Source organism: Temnothorax nylanderi, unplaced genomic scaffold, assembly GCF_030848795.1.
Source record: "Temnothorax nylanderi isolate EJ_2023f unplaced genomic scaffold, tnyl_v1.0 TNYL_tig0739_pilon, whole genome shotgun sequence".
NCBI lineage: Eukaryota > Metazoa > Arthropoda > Insecta > Hymenoptera > Formicidae > Temnothorax > Temnothorax nylanderi.
In genome coordinates this window covers 19,230-38,867 of record NW_027249801.1, presented here as the reverse complement: position 1 = coordinate 38,867, position 19,638 = coordinate 19,230, and the positions used below count along the sequence as shown (strand labels likewise).

The window sequence follows — 19,638 nt, the reverse complement described above, 5'->3', positions numbered from 1 at the left end:
GTCGTTGTGTCAGTGACAGTCGCGCGTGCGACCGCATCGTCCAGCGTTCGCCGCATCGTCTCGGCGTCATTGTCGCCGCCGTTGTAGTGGTGGTGGTGTCGGTGGTGGTCATCGTCGTCGTCGTCGTCGTCGTCGTCGTCGTCGTCGTCGTCGTCGTCGTCGTCGTCGTGGTGGTCGTGGCCGTTGTCGTCGTGGTGGTCGTGGCCGTCGTCGTCGTGGTGGTCGTGGCCGTCGTCGTCGTGGTGGTCATGGCCGTCGTCGTCGTCGTCGTCGGCGCGTCGAGGAATCGGCGCGAGGACGCCGTCGAGTCGGTAAAATGGTCGCGCTCCACCGCGAGCTTTTCTAACCCCCCTGTCGCTATTTATCGCTCCCCCGCGAGAAACGCGGCTTGGTTAGGTTGCTCGAGGGTCCGCGCTGATCCTATGGCACCGGAACGCCGTCACGCGTATTCCCCGTGGTTGCCCGCGTTGACAATGTGACGTGCCGTTGGGGAGTTTACGATTTGGTTGACCTCTGTATTCACGTGCCTAAATTGTTTTATGGAATAGGTAAAACAATTATTTTTTAATGTTTTGCATAAAAATTTTTAATAAATTTTTATATTTTTCTCTTAAAAAACAATTATTAAAATGTATCCTATCATTTTTCAGGATTACATGTACGTATATGTATTGAAAATGCAGTGTGGCGGATAAACCCCGGGGGGGTGGCGGTTCAACCCCGGCATTTTTGAGATTTCAATTTTTGCACCGTTGTCGTTTTTGCTCTATACCGGTTAAACAAAGCGACGTAGATAAAAATTTCCTTAATAAATTTTGTAGCTAAAGGTTCACTCTTTACAGTGGTATACCACATTTAACTTCAATTATTTATTTTGTTGTTAAAAATCGGCTCCGAAAAAAAACTGGCGGTTTAGCCCCGGTCTCCCCTACTTATTTACTATTAAATCAAATTTCATTATATTATTTAAAATATAAATTTATTATTAAATTGAATTGTAACTCATTTCAAATCCTAAAAATCCTACATTTTGATTTAAATTTAAATTATATTAAATTTATTAATTATATTCTTTTAAAATAATTTAAATAACAATATATAAAAAAATATTAGGCAATTCTTATCGTGGATTATCATTTACTAAACAAGTTCCTCTAATTATTTATTATACCGTCGAATTATTTAAATTTAATGTCTACTATCATTTAATTTCTAATTACATTTAATTTTATTAAAATAATAGGGTATCTAATCCTAATTTTAAAAATAATTTTTTAAATTTTATAATTTATTTTTAATAATTACCATAAAATTTACTTATTTCGCCAAATAAAACTTATTCTTAATTATTTTTACTAAATTAAATTAAAAATTTATAATTAATATTAAATTTATTTATAACCATAGTTTAACCGCAATTGCTGGCACTATATTTATTATTATTATCTAATTAATTTACTATTATTTAATTTATTAAATTTTATTATTATAAATATTATTTATTTAATTTTAAATTATTTAAACTTAAAATTTAAAATATATTCAAAAATTTATTTATATTTTAATTAAATAATAAATCTTTTAAATAAAAATTAAATTTTTATAAATAAAATTTTTGTTAATATTAATTATTTTAATTAAATTTTAACTAATATAATAATATCTTTTTCTTTCTCGTCGTATCTTCATGTCTGAAGAGTCGTGACATTATGGTCATGTACAGTGGCGAACCACCGTCTCCAACAATGGCGGTCTTCCGCTTCTCGGAGGTTCTTTTGTAGTGGTTGGCCTGTGATATCCTTTATTTGATCCAGCCAACGCGATGTGTGTGTGTGTGGAGACCGGCCTCTTGGTCTCTTCCCCTCAACTTTCTCCTGTACAATCAGTTTTTCAAGATTGTCCAGGTTTCCATGTGTGATGTGACCAAAGTATTGGAGAACTCGTCTGCGGCAAATAGTGGACAGTCGGTCGGTGATGTTCAGCTCATTAAGAATTGACACGTTCGTTCTTCTTGCCGTCCAAGGGATGCCCAGCATCCGTCTCCAGCACCACATTTCAAACGCATCTATGCGGTGCCTGTCCGCTGCCTTGATGGTCCATGTCTCCGCTCCGTTTGAGAATATAGAGAACACCAGGGATCTCACCAGGGCTATCTTTGTGTTTATCGTTATTTGTTTGTCTTCCCATATTCTCCTGAGGTTCGCCATGGCTGTTCGCGACATTGCTATACGTCTTCTTATCTCTGCTTCGCTTCCTCCTATGTTGGAGATTAAGGATCCCAAGTAGATGAACTCATTGACCGTTTCCATGTCTGGGCGTACATTGTTCCGTTGTATCGTGTTGCCCCTGTCAATCACCATGAGTTTGGTCTTCTCCAGGTTAATATGTAGACCTACTTCATTGCTTTCCTTGGTAACTAATTCCAGCATTTTGGTCAGTTCCTCTTCGTTTTTCGCTATTAGGGTGGTGTCATCAGCGTAACGGAGATTATTCAAGTTTTTGCCGTTGATTACACAGGCACACACAAAAAAAAGTGTCTTGGCCGAGACACTACACTAGTGTATTCCCATGTACTTTTTCCCGCTGAATCCGAATCCGAAGTCAGAATTGTCAGATTGGCTAAAATTTATGAGATAACCACAATAAAACAATTTTTTTGCCTTTAATTCGTGTTTTTGAGCATTTTTTTGTGGTTATCTCATAAATTTTAGCCAATCTGACTTCGGATTCGGATTCAGCGGGAAAAAGTACATGGGAATACACTAGTGTAGTGTTTCGGCCAAGACACTTTTTTTTTGTGTGCCTGTGCCACCAGGCACACACAAAAAAAAAGTGTCTTGGCCGAGACACTACACTAGTGTATTCCCATGTACTTTTTCCCGCTGAATCCGAATCCGAAGTCAGAATTGTCAGATTGGCTAAAATTTATGAGATAACCACAATAAAACAATTTTTTTTTGCCTTTAATTCGTGTTTTTGAGCATTTTTTTGTGGTTATCTCATAAATTTTAGCCAATCTGACTTCGGATTCGGATTCAGCGGGAAAAAGTACATGGGAATACACTAGTGTAGTGTCTCGGCCAAGACACTTTTTTTTTTGTGTGCCTGTGCCACCAGGCACACACAAAAAAAAAGTGTCTTGGCCGAGACACTACACTAGTGTATTCCCATGTACTTTTTCTCGCTAAATCCGAATCCGAAGTCAGAATTGTCAGATTGGCTAAAATTTATGAGATAACCACAAAAAAACAATTTTTTTTCCCTTTAATTCGTGTTTTTGAGCATTTTTTTGTGGTTATCTCATAAATTTTAGCCAATCTGACAATTCTGACTTCGGATTCGGATTCAGCGGGAAAAAGTACATGGGAATACACTAGTGTAGTGTCTCGGCCAAGACACTTTTTTTTTGTGTGCCTGTGTTATTATTCCCCCGCTGTTTCCTTCCAGGGCTCGTCTCATTATATATTCGCCGTAGATGTTGAATAACCTGGGTGACAATATGCAGCCCTGCCGCACCCCTTTATGTGTTTTGAAGGGTTTCGATTTTTTGTTCTCCAGCTTAATGACAGCCGCGCTCTCCTTGTACAGATTGCTTATCAGGGTCACTAAGTGATCCGGGACTCCCATCTCTCTTAGCACTTTCCATAGGTCTTTCCATCTTACACAGTCGAACGCTTTCTTGTAGTCTATGAAGCACAGGAACATAGGCGTATTAAATTCGCGTGCTTTTTCTATCAGTTGGCGGATATTAAATATTTGATCTCTGGTTCCTCTGCCTTTAACGAATCCGGCTTGTTCAGGAGGGATTTGGTGAGACAAATACTGCTGCAATCTACGGTCGATTATTCTAAGTAGTACCTTGCTGGCATGGGATATCAGAGATATTGTGCGATAGTTTTGGCACTTTCGTGTGGACCCCTTTTTATGGATGGGTATTACGGCAGATTTGGCCCAATCCTTAGGCCACTGGCCCGATTGCCAGACTTTATTGCAAATGTCGTGAATTATCCTGATGCCCTCGTCTCCCAGCAGCTTTATCTTTTTGGCGGACACTTCGTCCAAGCCGGGTGCTTTATTTGGTTTAAGATGCGTTATGGCCTCTTCCACTTCACTTTTCAGTATTGGTGGTTCCCGCTCGTTTGTCATCTTTATCGCTTGTTCCCCGTTTTCTGCTACCGTATCTTCTTTGTACAGTTCTTCGCAGTACTGCCTCCAGCGTTCTACTATGTCTTTGCTTTCCCATAGAATCTTGTCGCTTTTGTCCTCGATGGCCGCTGTCCTCGGAGTGAATTTTCGTGTTAGTTCACGAACTTTCCTGTACAGATCGCGGGTGTCGTTGGAGTTTTGGTGCTCTTCGATTTCTCTGCAGATTTCCTTTATGTATTCGTTTTTGTCTTGTCTGCATTCTCTTTGTATTCTTCTGCATAGAGCTTTATACGTATCCCTTGCTGTCTGTGTTTTTAGTCCTTTCCTTTTTAATTCTTTCCGTTCCTCGATAGTGACGAGGGTGCGTTGCGTTATCCAGAACTTGTTGATCTATTCGGGCGGTTTTTGCATTGAATTGATTCCGAAGCTGTTTTAATAATCTTTTTGAGTTCTTCCCATTCCTGGATCGGGTCTTGTGTGTTTATGATATCCGCTGTGTTGGTGGCCAATTTTTGCTAGACTTTTCGTCGGAATAGTTCCTTATTAGCACCATTGATTGCTATTACTTTCTGTGGTTGGCGGATGTTTTTCAGACGCAGTCTGAACTTCATTACCAGTAGCTGGTGGTCAGTTCCGCAGTCAGCACCGGGATAGGTTTTGCAGTTCAGGATGGAGGATTTCCATCGTGATCCGACCATGATGTAGTATATTTGGTAATAATATCTTATTTATATTTATATTAAAATATTTTATATTCAATAAATTTTTGAATAAAATTATTAAATCTAACGATAAAAAATTTAATTTTTTATATCTATTTTAATATTTACAAATAAATTTGAATGAAATTTATTAATTATTGTTCCGTAATTTCTGTCGCGATCGTGGTCAATACCGTACGGTGACGCCATCCGTCAGACGCCCTCAGAACGAAGGGATTTCGCGCCGCTCCCCGCGTCAACCCTGACCACGAAGTTTTCCCGACGTGTATCGATCCGTCATGCCGTGATCGCATGATCACGGAAACACGGCTGATTGGTCGATGCCCGTCACGAGCCCGAAAGCTCCCGAAACGCGAGAGCTCCGGGACCGGCAGTAGTATCACGTACTCCGGAACACGAGGTGGTACACCGCCGTGCGTCCGTTCTATTTTCCGTTTCACGCGGGCAAATTCCGTCGTGCATACGGCTCACTTGCTCGTTCCGAGCACCGCTGATTGTCTCGCGCCGATCGTGCGTCCGCAGCAATCCACCCTCGCTACCGCGAGCGGTAAAACATCGCGTATAAGTCGCGCCGCGCTTCGCCATTGTACGTTCGATCGTCTCGATCGCTACGACAAATTGTGAACAGTCTCGCGCCCGGTGTTACGAACTAGTGCGACTGCATCATAACGCCTCAAGGGCGTTTCGATAAGTGCAAGCTAAAAATGCGCTTCCGAATTGCCATCGCCTCCGCGATCAGCCAAACATATTCGCGTCGCGGATGATCAGCGCGCCAAATTATCATCACATCACGTGCGCGCCGAGTGTCGCGCTCACACTTTATGAGTGCGTTTACCATAACTGTACAATATTAAACTGACTACTCAAATATATTTTGTGCTTGCTCTATACCAAAAGTTCCGTGTGTTCATTTCCTGCACGTCGGATCCCTGTCGGGGTCGACTCGGCATCTTACTCCAATTGGCGAACCGAAGTTACGCCCGGATCGAAGATTCGCCAACAACTATGATTATAAAAAAAATATAAATTTTTTAAAAGATATAAGATAATGATTATCTTTATTTTAATGTATTATTCAATTTCTTATTCTATTTTCCCGGAAATTAGTTCCATTTTTGACTTTTTTAGTTTCAAAATTAACTTTTTTAATTTTAGAAAAAAGAATTTTACCGGATTTTATATATAAAATTTTTGATCGTTATAATTATTTTATATTTTTATTATAAGTTTTTCTATATATAACTACCTATTTATTAAACCAAAAACATACATATATATAATATATACATTATGTTAATTTTAGCCTAAATAAATGTTTCTTTTTTAAATTTTTTGTTCTATTTAATTTCCAAAATTTTTTTAATGTAAATAAAATATTTTTCTTAAACTAAAATTTAATTTTTTACACAAAAATAATTAAATTTTTTATTTAAATGATTATTAAATAATAATTAATTATTTTTATTATACTAATAAAATTATTTAATTTTCTTATAAATTATTTATCATAATTATATAAATTTATATAATAATTTTAATTAAAACCAAATTATTAAATTAAAAATCTATATAAATTAAATAAGTAAGCTAAAAAAGCTACTAGGTTCATACCCTAATTATAGAATTATTAATCTCTTATTTATATATATACATATATATTAATGATATGCCTGACTTAAAAGGATTATTTTGATAGAATAAATTATGTATTTTAAAATACTTTCATTATTATATTTAATAGAATCAAGAGACACGGTAGTGTCTCGCGCCAAGTACACGCGGAGCGAGACCGACCGTGACTTTTTTACGCGACGCGACGAGTTGCGAGTACTCGAGATGTTGAGATCTCGATAACGAGTGAACGGATCAAGTTCTAAGTAGGCTTAATCGATAGCTTGGGGTCGAATTAGGGGGGGGGTTTCTCTTATAATATTTCCGCTACGTGCCCTACGAGCGGAGATATTGCGACGCAAAGTCCAAATGTGAAAATTTTTAATTAAGATACTCCTCCTAACGCTGACGTCTCTCATGCCATGCCATCATTTCATTGGCTCTCAGTCGCGTCACTTTCACTTTTTCGACACCAGGGCGGTGCTAGTATCGCCAGTTTCGATATGCACATATGTATACGTGTGTGTACTGCGCGAGTGCAGACCAGTGCAGACAGTGCGTTTAGCGCGCTGTCACCTGTCACAGTCAGTTATAACCTATAACACGGTATAGTGTCCCACGTCAAGTACGCGCGGAGCGAGACCGACCGTGACTCTTTACGCGACGCGACGATTAATATTTTTTCTGATTCAAGGTAATTGTTTTATTTACATGAAATTATCCTATTATTATAGACGCGAAGCGAAACCGCACCGTGACTCTTTTACGCGACTAAGTGCATGTGACAGGAATTATAATAGTTTACAACTCTTGATAAGTCAAAGAATAATAGTTTACGTTTACGTGAGTATTACTTCTGTAGTAACTTATACGAACGATATCATCGTAGTTACTATAAAATCTCCCGTTTATGCGGAGGAATTATCGTATCGTTCGTAAGTTACTACAGAATTAAGTAACGTTCGCGTAAACGTAGTATAGGTTAGATTACCGATTTCGGCGATTTCTTACAAAATTTTACATAAAACGCGAGATTCACTTATGAGAGCTTTCCAGCAAGCGACACAAGTCGACACAGGTATCGTTTTGTCTTTGTTACTCAATGCCAAAAAAGAAAGATAGAACGACGTTTGTGTCGGCTTGTGTCACTTGTTGGAAAGCTCCCTATGTATGCAAGTTTAACGTCTATTGAGTTAATATGAAATAATTTTCCTAAATGTAATAAAAATAACACGATGTTATATATGCGGTTTGCCGTGATATATATATATATATATATATATATATATATATATATATAATCACGGCAAACCGCATATATAACATATATATATATATATATATATATATATATATATATATATACACATGTGATTTCTGCCCAGTGCTCTGAATGTTATGTGATTTTCGCCCAGTGCTCTGAATGTCATCTAGTCATACATATCATGCTTTGATACAAGGAACGTGAAAAAGAGCAGGAAAAGAAAAGAACAAACAGAAGAGACAGATTCAAGCTTTGTCTTTTAATCTAGATGAAGACAATGCCGAAAAATCCCCGCAGTCAGAAAATGAGCAATCTGATGGCCTCGCAATTAAGAAGATTAAGAAAAATCCAGATGTAGATACAAGTTTCTTGCCAGATAGGGAAAGGAAGGAGGAGGAAAATAAACTTAAGGAAGAATTGAGGCAAGAATGGGCTAGAAAGCAGAACGCGTTGAAGGAAGAAGAAATTGAGATCACATTCAGTTATTGGGATGGATCTGGCTATCGTCGGAGTGTTATAATGAAGAAAGGTGAATGTCTCAGTGATTTAGAGAATTTTTAAGTTATTAAAATACTCCAGTGTCACTTTTGGAGTAACATTGGCGTGATATATAATGTTCTACTGCATAAATTAAATTTTCACATACAGGTAATTCTATCTATCAGCTTCTTCAGAGATGTTTAGAAGTTCCGAAGCGTGAATTCAGCGAGCTTAAAACAGTAATGGTAGATCAGTTAATGTATGTCAAGGAGGATCTTTCTTATATTACCGCACCATTATACGTTTTACGATTTTATTGTAACTAAGGTAAAGATACTAAGTGATAAAACTTATGAAGCAATATCACAATGTTGGCATGTTATTTTAATGTATGTAATATTGCGATTAGGCACGAGGAAAAAGCGAACCTCTGTTCACATTTGACGTTCACGATGATATTCGTGTTATGCACGATGCTTCTGTCGAAACCGAGAAATTACATGCCGGAAAAATTTTACTTAGGTATTTATCATTAAAAGAATACTTTGTATAATTCTCTTTTATGTTATTTCTCACTAGATCATGATACGAGAGGAACAAATACATTTTTCCAGCGAGTAGATGGGAACCTTTTGATCCAACGAAAAGTTATGACAAGTATACAGTGTCGGATAAAAATAGGAAGAAAGATAAAATCTGATAAACTTAGATTCAACGAATTGTCCAATTTCGTTTAAAGGATTTAGATTCAAATTCATTCAGTTATGTGATAATATTTAATTCATTTACTCGATTATGTAGCTCTACTAAATTACAGTCCTTTGAATCTGAATTCTTTAAACGAGATTGGACAATTCGTTGAATCTAAGTTTATCAGATTTTATCTTTCTTCCTATTTTTATCCGACACTGTATACTTGTCATAACTTTTCGTTGGATCAAAAGGTTCCCACCTACTCGCTGGAAAAATGTGTTTGTTTCTCTCGTACCATGATCTAATGAGAAATAACATAAAAGAGAATTATACAAAGTTATTCTTTTAATGATAAATACCTAGTAAAATTTTTCCGGCATGTGATTCCTCGGTTTCGACAGAAGCATCGTGCATAACACGAATATCATCGTGAACGTCAAATGTGAACAGAGGCCCGCTCTTTCCTCGTGCTTATAGATATCCATTAACAGGTGGTACTTATGGTCGGCAGTCCAGACTCCGGAAAATCGCATTTTGCAAAGAATTATCTGAAGGAATACGGATACGTCAACAGAGACACTTTAGGCAGCTGGCAGAAGTGCATTGCTGCAGTCCAACAATACTTGAATCAAGGAAAAAGTATAGTTATAGACAATACCAATCCTGATCCAGCTTCGAGAAAGAGATATATTGAGATAGCCAAGAAGCGCAATGTCTCGGTCAGATGTTTCGTCATGACGACAAGTATAGAACACGCGAAACGTAATAATAAGGTAATCGAAAATTAACATTAACCGTCATCGTGTGAAAGAATCGTATGAAGTAATGTTTCCGAAAATTCTAATCGATTTATTATTATATTACAGCTTTGCGAGTTGACTGATCCAAGCCACATTTCAATCAACGAGATTATTATCAACTCCTACGTGTAAGTAGATTTTAGATATATACATCTCTACACTCAAAATTATTTATCTTTGGATATGTAATTATACTTTGATGTTACTCTTTTGCAGGTAAATGGTCGACAGAAGCTTACAATGTGGTACAAAATTGTTCCTCAAAGGGAGTTGCTGCCCAAACTCAGATTGAAGGTCGCATTCAAACTAATATTTACGCAAATATTTATTTTATGATACAAAATTATAAGGTAAGTAGTTATTATTATCCAATCTTCGAGAATCTCTTTGCAGATGCGCAAATTAATTGAAATTAATTGATTTTTTAAAGCTAATTTCCCTTACTGAAGAACTGGTAATGAACGGACATGCTGAACAAGTAGGCATGGGACCAGATGAATGAAGCCAGAAACACTTGAATCCATCTGTACATAAGAGTTGTCAAGAAACTCTACAATTTTCACGCATAATCCGCGATTCTTAGTCAGTATGGACTAGAGTTTAATACAATCGCCATTGATGATCCCCTTTAATCGCGTCAAAATTGATTATTTCGCTTTTTGACTTCGTTCTTTACTCATGTTGTAAAATAGTTTTCCGATTGTGTACAATATTTTTATTTAGAAAGAAATTTATAAAGATTGTTATATTGATCGTAGAGTAGAGAAAACAATAAAACTTAACATTTTACAAAGTAGTGTCACATTTAAACTAGAACATTGTATCGAATAACTCAGACGAATTAGGAAATTCGTTTCTACGTGACTCATGTCTATTTCTGATTGGGGACGATTCGAGAACTCATTGAAATAATTTAATTTCTTTTCACGTTTAAATTTAGGTCACCGTAGATTAAACTTGTTACCTTAGAAGTTATTGTTAAATGGCGCATTTTATTTAATATTCCGCACTTCACTGTTGTGGCATAAAATTATTTTATGTTTCAAAAGATGGAGACTAAGCTTTCGGATTAATCCAGATGTACGCATATATACTGTATATATTTGATTAATTGTTTACTTAGATATCGATGATTCTTGCGCGATATGCTAATACATGCTAATACATTTTTTTCTATGCAAGATTTCAACGCAGTAGAAACTAGTTAACTGAGAAAAAGAGTCTATAAATGATTCGTAACTCGTGCAATTGCGCTCAACTGGAAACGTTTGGCAGTTATGAAATGTTAATATTTAATATTGTTGTTAAACATAATATAGAAATATTTTTCTAGGAAATGTATACAAGTAAGGTTACAATCATTAAATCGCTCACAGTGCTCACGTACATAACTTTGTCGCGCGCTGCGATTAACTCAATTTATTATAATTTATTATAATTTTTTAACAAAGCGAAAATATAACGCAATGAACATCGTTACGTAATAATCATTCGTAATTCATTTTCGTGTATATAATAATTTTCGTGTATATAATATGTAGCTGACCGCAATCTTTGACTCTATTCAAATTTTGTACAACACTTCATTTAGCATTGTATTAATCATTAAGTAGCTTTGAGTACATTTAGTAGCTTTTGTATATTCGTCAGTTTAATCCTTGAAGTTATTAAGACTTGCATGAATTTTTACCGCAAGTCCTCTTACATCTTTTATACGTCTTCTGTAAAATATATAAAAATATATCATAAGTGAATTAACTCGCATATCTTGGTCTGTCTTTTTTTTCTCCATTGCTTAACTTCTATTCGCCTCCCGACTTGACGTATACGCTACTATACTCGTCCAAGACGTTATTTGCGACATTTACAAGCTCTCTGTCTTTCTCTTCAATCGCTCTAAAAAAAATGTGCCGTCTTGAAGTGATTGATCTCCCTAAAGGATTTAAAAGTTACGCTTTGCGAAGACATAAGATATACGTTAGCTGGAAAATCGATTCACAGCGGGATTAGAAAAAGACGGAATGTTATGCGGTCGGTTCTTCAACAGTATAACGGGTGAACGTTTCGCGACTAGGTTAATCCACTTGCATATCGGTCATTGCGATCTCGCTCTTGTACATACTTGACTCATCGTCATGAGACTAGCTCCATTGTTCGCGAAAATACTTTTCTCTTGTTCTCTCTTCTGCTACCCTAAGGCGCGCGCGCGCGCGCGCGCGCGCGCGCGTGTGTGTGTGTGTGTGTGTGTGTGTGTGTGTGTGTGTGTGTGTGTGTGTGTGTGTGTGTGTGTGTGTGTGTGTGTGTGTGTGTGTGTGTGTGTGTGTGTGTGTGTGTGTGTGTGTGTGTGTGTCAAACGTTTTACCTATTATTAACAACTTCAGACACATTACATTTTTATTTTTAAGTAGTAATTTTTTTCTGTGGTATACATATGTATAGCATTAACAAGGTGTACAACTAAAAACGTTACAGATTATTATTTTTAAAAAACTAAGCAAAATATTAAATTGTTGTTTTCTTTAGAAATAATAGTCCGTAACACCTTTAGCTTCACACCTTGTACATACTGTTTATAAGATTATAAGATATATTGTTTATAAGATTAAGATGCGTAACACTACAAAAAGGCGTGATATTCGTACAAAATTACCTTTTTTAAAAAAAGGTAAAAAAAGGCGCCAAGTACACGCATAGTAGTGTATATGTATTATGTTGTTACCTCGAAAAAAACAAAGTGGTAGTATAATACCTCCAAATAGCTTTACCCTGTACATACCGTTTATAAAATGCGTAATACTACAAAAAGGCGTGATATCCGTACAAAATTACCTTTCTTAAAAAAAAAGGTAAAGAAATTCGCCAAGTACACGTATAGTAGTGTATATGTTGTTACCTCGAAAAAAAAGAAAGTGGTAGTATTATACCTCGAAAAAACCTAAGTAACAAGTGGTAGACGTACTCTCTGTATCTCGAAAAATCTCGAAAAAATCTAAGCAGTAGTATCTTTATTTCCAAAAAATTATAACCCAAGTGATACACATCACAAAATTATGTTACCTTATCAAAGAAGAGTTGCGCTTCAAGTGATCTATTACAATTACAAAAAAGAAATAATATCTCTTTAAATTACAGCGCCAATTACAGAGAGAACGTATATATTGCCTCAAAAAATAATTGTTGCACTACTTTGAAAAATCTTTACATGGTGTCAATTAGAAAAAGAATGTATGATAACAATTTTATAAGATTAAAAAATTTTATTTAAATTTAACAAGGGAGTACAAGATATTTAAATACAAAGTTTACATGTGTATTTTTTAGTGGTCACAAAGAATTACAGAGGAACAGTACAAAATAAAAATATTTTATTAAAATATTTAATCCAACGAGGGAATACAAGGTATTTAAATACAAAGTTTATATATGTATTTTTCAATTAAAAGATTTAATCACAAAGAATTACAGAGATAGTACAAAATAAAAATATTTTATTAAAATACATAAATTTTTCTTGTAAAAAAACTTGGCGCTGCTAGACCTCGAAATTTTAAATAAATAAGGATAACAATAAATAAAAATAATTCATAGAAGAATGCGACGGGAGTAACAGAATGATTATCAGCGTGGTGCGTATGTATGTGCGAGCGAGTGATATGGGTGTGCGTGACGACGGCGAATAATGCGGCTTATAATTAAGTATAGGATAAGTTTATTTATTTATTTAAAATTTCCAGGTCTAGCAGCGCCAAGTTTTTTTACAAGAAAAATTTATGTATTTTAATAAAATATTTTTATTTTGTACTATCTCTGTAATTCTTTGTGATTAAATCTTTTATTCTATTGAAAAATACATATATAAACTTTGTATTTAAATACCTTGTATTCCCTCGTTGGATTAAATATTTTAATAAAATATTTTTATTTTGTACTGTTCCTCTGTAATTCTTTGTGACCACTAAAAAATACACATGTAAACTTTGTATTTAAATATCTTGTATTCCCTTGTTAAATTTAAATAAAATTTTTTAATCTTATAAAATTGTTATCATACATTCTTTTTCTAATTGACACCATGTAAAGATTTTTCAAAGTAGTGCAACAATTATTTTTTGAGGCAATATATATGTTCTCTCTGTAATTGGCGCTGTAATTTAAAGAAATATTATTTTTTTTTGTAATTGTAATAGATCACTTGAAGCGCAATTCTTCTTTGATAAGGTAACATAATTTTGTGATGTGTATCACTTGGGTTATAATTTTTTGGAAATAAAGATACTACTGCTTAGATTTTTTCGAGATTTTTCGAGATACAAAGAGTACGTCTACCACTTGTTACTTAGGTTTTTTCGAGGTATAATACTACCACTTTTTTTTTTTCGAGGTAACAACATATACACTACTATACGTGTACTTGGCGCCTTTCTTTACCTTTTTTTTAAGAAAGGTAATTTTGTACGGATATCACGCCTTTTTGTAGTATTACGCATTTTATAAACGGTATGTACAGGGTAAAGCTATTTGGAGGTATTATACTACCACTTTGTTTTTTTCGAGGTAACAACATAATACATATACACTACTATGCGTGTACTTGGCGCCTTTTTTTACCTTTTTTTAAAAAAGGTAATTTTGTACGAATATCACGCCTTTTTGTAGTGTTACGCATCTTAATCTTATAAACAATATATCTTATAATCTTATAAACAGTATGTACAAGGTGTGAAGCTAAAGGTGTTACGGACTATTATTTCTAAAGAAAACAACAATTTAATATTTTGCTTAGTTTTTTAAAAATAATAATCTGTAACGTTTTTAGTTGTACACCTTGTTAATGCTATACAGGGTGCTTCATGACGATACAGAGCGGTACGGCGGGTTGCCCATTCGAGCAGGGGCGCATGGTCGTTCACAATTGCGTTGACTTCGGTGCATCACCTATAACCACTCGCATATCTTTTTTACAATAAAATGGACTTTGTAGCGCCCGAAGTTGCAATACAATTGTGACGGATTTCCGTAGCAGTAACGTTAAAACAGAAGTCGAGATGACAATACAGGTTATGAAATAAATTTTATTAAGAAAACGAAAGACATCTTCTCTCTTACGAAAAAAGCTCGTACCATAGTCCATCATAATCATTATATATTATAATTTTATTATTTAAATTATTTTTTGCACACAATGTTTATGCACAGGACAAAAGTCAGCAATTAGTATATGTGTGCAAATTTAAATTATAAGTCGGCTAATAAATTTCATTCAATGTAAGTTTAAATAATGGCAGAAATCACCATTAACAAATCTTACAATATTTATTTTGTTTAATTAATAAATAATTTATTATTAAATTGATAATCAATTTAATATATCAATACTAATGAGCATTATATAATTCTTGATATAAATGATGCTGCTGCATCTTAAAAATCTTACTCTTAATCTCATAAACAAGAGGTTTATTAGTATAAAATATACATTTTAAATATGATGCTAATAAATAGGATTAACGAGATTCCCACTGTCCCTATCTACTATCTAGCGAAACCACTGCCAAGGGAACGGGCTTGGAAAAATTAGCGGGGAAAGAAGACCCTGTTGAGCTTGACTCTAGTCTGGCACTGTAAGGAGACATGAGAGGTGTAGCATAAGTGGGAGATGGCAACATCGCCGGTGAAATACCACTACTTTCATCGTTTCCTTACTTACTCGGTTAGTTTATATAAGGCAAATTATCATAATATTTAATGAATACTTTTCAGTAATAAATTCCTTGTAGATTTAAATGAGATTCAGTAGCATTATTTACATAAAGATGCTTATTAGCATCAGTATATTGAATTAATTATTAATGTTAATGATGAAATATTAATAATCTGAAATAAATGTTGTTAGACATAAGATCCGCTGATAATCGTTTTTATCGTTATAAATAACGATGGCGCTACAAAGTCCATTTTCGGGCCAACTTCGGGCGCTACAAAGTCCATTTTATTGTAAAAAAGATATGCGAGTGGTTATAGGTGATGCACCGAAGTCAACGCAATTGTGAACGACCATGCGCCCCTGCTCGAATGGGCAACCCGCCGTACCGCTCTGTATCGTCATGAAGCACCCTGTACATATGTATACCACAGAAAAAAATTACTACTTAAAAATAAAAATGTAATGTGTCTGAAGTTGTTAATAATAGGTCAAACGTTTGACACACACACACACACACACACCACACACACACACACACACACACACACACACACACACACACACACACACACACACACGCGCGCGCGCGCGCGCCTTAGGGTAGCAGAAGAGAGAACAAGAGAAAAGTATTTTCGCGAACAATGGAGCTAGTCTCATGACGATGAGTCAAGTATGTACAAGAGCGAGATCGCAATGACCGATATGCAAGTGGATTAACTTAGTCGCGAAACGTTCACCCGTTATACTGTTGAAGAACCGACCGCATAACATTCCGTCTTTTTCTAATCCCGCTGTGAATCGATTTTCCAGCTAACGTATATCTTATGTCTTCGCAAAGCGTAACTTTTAAATCCTTTAGGGAGATCAATCACTTCAAGACGACACATTTTTTTTAGAGCGATTGAAGAGAAAGACAGAGAGCTTGTAAATGTCGCAAATAACGTCTTGGACGAGTATAGTAGCGTATACGTCAAGTCGGGAGGCGAATAGAAGTTAAGCAATGGAGAAAAAAAAGACAGACCAAGATATGCGAGTTAATTCAGTTATGATATATTTTTATATATTTTACAGAAGACGTATAAAAGATGTAAGAGGACTTGCGGTAAAAATTCATGCAAGTCTTAATAACTTCAAGGATTAAACTGACGAATATACAAAAGCTACTAAATGTACTCAAAGCTACTTAATGATTAATACAATGCTAAATGAAGTGTTGTACAAAATTTGAATAGAGTCAAAGATTGCGGTCAGCTACATATTATATACACGAAAATTATTATATACACGAAAATGAATTACGAATGATTATTACGTAACGATGTTCATTGCGTTATATTTTCGCTTTGTTAAATCAAACTATTACAAAAAATTTCAAAAATTTTTATGCCTCCTACATTAAAATATAATAAAAATTATCTTAATATTAATATTTTAAATTAATTTTATTTAATTATTAAATTTTTATTATAATATATAACTTATTTTCTAAATATTTTTTCATTATAAACTTACTCATTTTTACTATTTTATCCTTAAGATTTTTTGATTACATTATAATTTGATTTTTTATAGAAATTACTAACTTTTTATTCATTTGCTTAATAAATATAAATCTAAAAAATAAAAAATTAATTTTTTTTACTTTATTATTCAAATTTTAGCATCTTTCCCTATCATTATATGCATTATTCTAAATAATATTTTCATATATTATAATTATATTAATGTTATAATAATTCTTGCATTATTTATAAAATTAAGCATTCATTCCCCCCTTTCATCTATGACTTCCAATTCTTTCTAAGCATTTAACTTGAAATATTTTATTTATTTTATTAACCTTTCAAAAAATTATACCCTTTTACATAATTTTTCTCCTAAAAATTTATAATTTATTAATTTTTTTTATTTTAATTTCATGTTCAATCATTTCTCCATATATAATATTTAATTTATATAATATTAAAATACTTATAAGATATGCTTCAATCAATCAAACGGGAGGGTCCCAATTGCCTACAAATCGATTGCCTACAGTGTCGATTGCCAACATCTCATTTGCCGACAATTCGTTTGCGCACAAAAATTATTGCCTACAAGTAGATTGCCTACAAGCACTATTGCGCACAATTAAAAAATTAAGAGACGAATGGACGTTTGCACACAAGATACTATTGCACACAAGCCGCATTGCACACATAATATTATTGCCTACAGATCGATTGCCTACAAGCACTATTGCGCACAATTAAAAAATTAAGAGAAGAATGGACGTTTGCACACAAGATACTATTGCACACAAGCCGCATTGCACACATAATATTATTGCCTACATATCGATTGCCTACAAGCTCTATTGCGCACAATTAAAAAATTAAGAGAAGAATGGACGTTTGCACACAAGATACTATTGCACACAAGCAACATTGCACACATAATATTATTGCCTACAGATCGATTGCCTACAAGCTCTATTGCGCACAAATAAAAAATTAGGAGACGAATGCACACATGACACTATTGCGCACAAGCAACATTGCACACATGAGGTCCGTTTTCTATTGCTGAACTGGCTACACTAGTTCAGAGGGCTGTACTTCTGAATGAACCGCCCTTCCGATTGAGACAGGGTTTTGCAGGTGATTTTGTCACGATATCTAGAATTATTTATCGATGTTTTATCTTCGGGTTTTTTAAATAGTTTTTTACATTTTAGCCTGACAATCGTAAACAAAGCGTGCGGCGCTCTACCTCAGATACGAGATATTTGTGCAAGCAATCCAGCCGGAAAACATGCTCCGTGTGCCGCTGGCTTTATAGCTTAATATTTTCGACTGGGTCGGGTTTCAAGCCAACTCGAGTTGAGTTATGACTATAACGTCACAAGCTCTACTTCTAGGTTCTAGGCCGCGGTCCACTTGACGCTACAAATGCTTTGAAGCATTCCTTTTCTCCTTTTTTTCAATGAAGAAAGAAGGAGAAGAAGAACGCTTCGAAGCATTTGTAGCGGCAAATGGACCGCAATGAAGAAAGAAGGAGAAGAAGAACGCTTCGAAGCATTTGTAGCGTCAAATGGACCGCAGCCCTAATTAGACGATTCCAGCATGTGACGTAATAACCCAACTCTGGTTATTTTATCTGGTACTTACGACGAGCGTTAAGCAGGGCACACTTACTTTTCGTAGAACGTAACAATAAGTTTTCGACCATTCGCGTTGCTCGATTCGGCCGTCTGTAACCGTAGAAGTAAGAATTGAGCAACGCGATTGATCGAAACCTTACTGTTACGTTTTACGAAAAGTGTGTGTGCCCTGCTTTAAGCGTCGTCTACAATGGCAGCAGAAGTATGCAGTAAGACGTAAGCAGTAAGCTATTGACCAATCACAGTCGATTATTCTTGAATTGTAAAAATCCCATTAGTCAATAACTTACTGCTTACGTCTTACTGTATACTCCTGCTGTCATTGTAGACAACGCTTTAGAGCCACCGCACAAGACTCGTATGGTCACGTAGCGTAACGTAACGTGAGTCAACGCACATAACGCCATAACGGCCGTAACCAATACGTTTCTTGTGCGTTGCCTCACATTAAGTTACGCTACGTGACCATACGAGAGTCTTGTGCGGTGGCTCTTTACAATCGCCTACGGTGAACATTACGATACATGTAGTTCGGGCTTAAGGCCCCAGACACACACTTTTTCGTAACATAACAGTAACGCGATTGATCGAAATCCTACTGTTACGTTCTACGGAAAGTGTGTGTGGCTAGCTTAAGGGTCAAAGCACATAACATGGCGTAGCGATATACGACGGTCGTAGTCCCCGACCTGACAGATTAGGATACGCCAAAGCTTGTGCGTTAAGGCCATTGCACGTAACGAAGTTTTAGTCATAATCGTAGGGCCGTAAGAAAATAGACCAATCACACTCGATTATTCTTCGAGCTCAAGGAGAATAATCGACTGTGATTGGTCTATTTTCTTACGGCCTTATAGACCGAGAGCTGGCTACGAAAATACCAACGTCATTTGTTTAAGGAAATTTTCAACCTCAAACGATTGTGGCAATGTTGCAAATCAAGAAAGCGCAAGTCTGGCTGCTGGCCGGTGGTGCGTTTAGCGGGGGTGTACGCCCTTAGCTGTAAAATATCGAGGATGAAAAACGTCATATGTGTACGGCTAAAAATTTTTTTGCTTATTGTATACGTGTTTAAT

At 35.5% G+C, this 19,638-nt stretch overlaps 3 long non-coding RNA genes across 5 annotated transcripts; all 3 read left to right on the top strand.

Annotated features, from left to right (window-relative positions):
• Positions 1–510: 510 nt before the first annotated feature.
• LOC139785108 (uncharacterized) lies at positions 511–887 on the top strand. Its single transcript, XR_011721815.1, has 2 exons — positions 511–548; positions 651–887. It is a non-coding gene; the product is annotated as an uncharacterized lncRNA (long non-coding RNA).
• A 6,058-nt stretch (positions 888–6,945) lies between these two features.
• LOC139785106 (uncharacterized) lies at positions 6,946–9,705 on the top strand. 3 transcript variants are annotated; one of them, XR_011721812.1, is made up of 3 exons: positions 6,946–7,173; positions 7,940–8,550; positions 9,408–9,705. It is a non-coding gene; the product is annotated as an uncharacterized lncRNA (long non-coding RNA). The 3 variants fall into 3 exon arrangements; XR_011721811.1 differs by having other exon boundaries at positions 7,865–8,550; XR_011721813.1 differs by lacking the exon at positions 6,946–7,173 and having other exon boundaries at positions 8,055–8,272; positions 8,392–8,550; positions 9,408–9,704.
• Positions 9,706–9,780: 75 nt separating this feature from the next.
• On the top strand, positions 9,781–11,480 carry LOC139785107 (uncharacterized). The gene is made up of 3 exons (XR_011721814.1): positions 9,781–9,844; positions 9,933–10,066; positions 10,147–11,480. It is a non-coding gene; the product is annotated as an uncharacterized lncRNA (long non-coding RNA).
• The last annotated feature ends 8,158 nt before the right edge of the window (positions 11,481–19,638 follow it).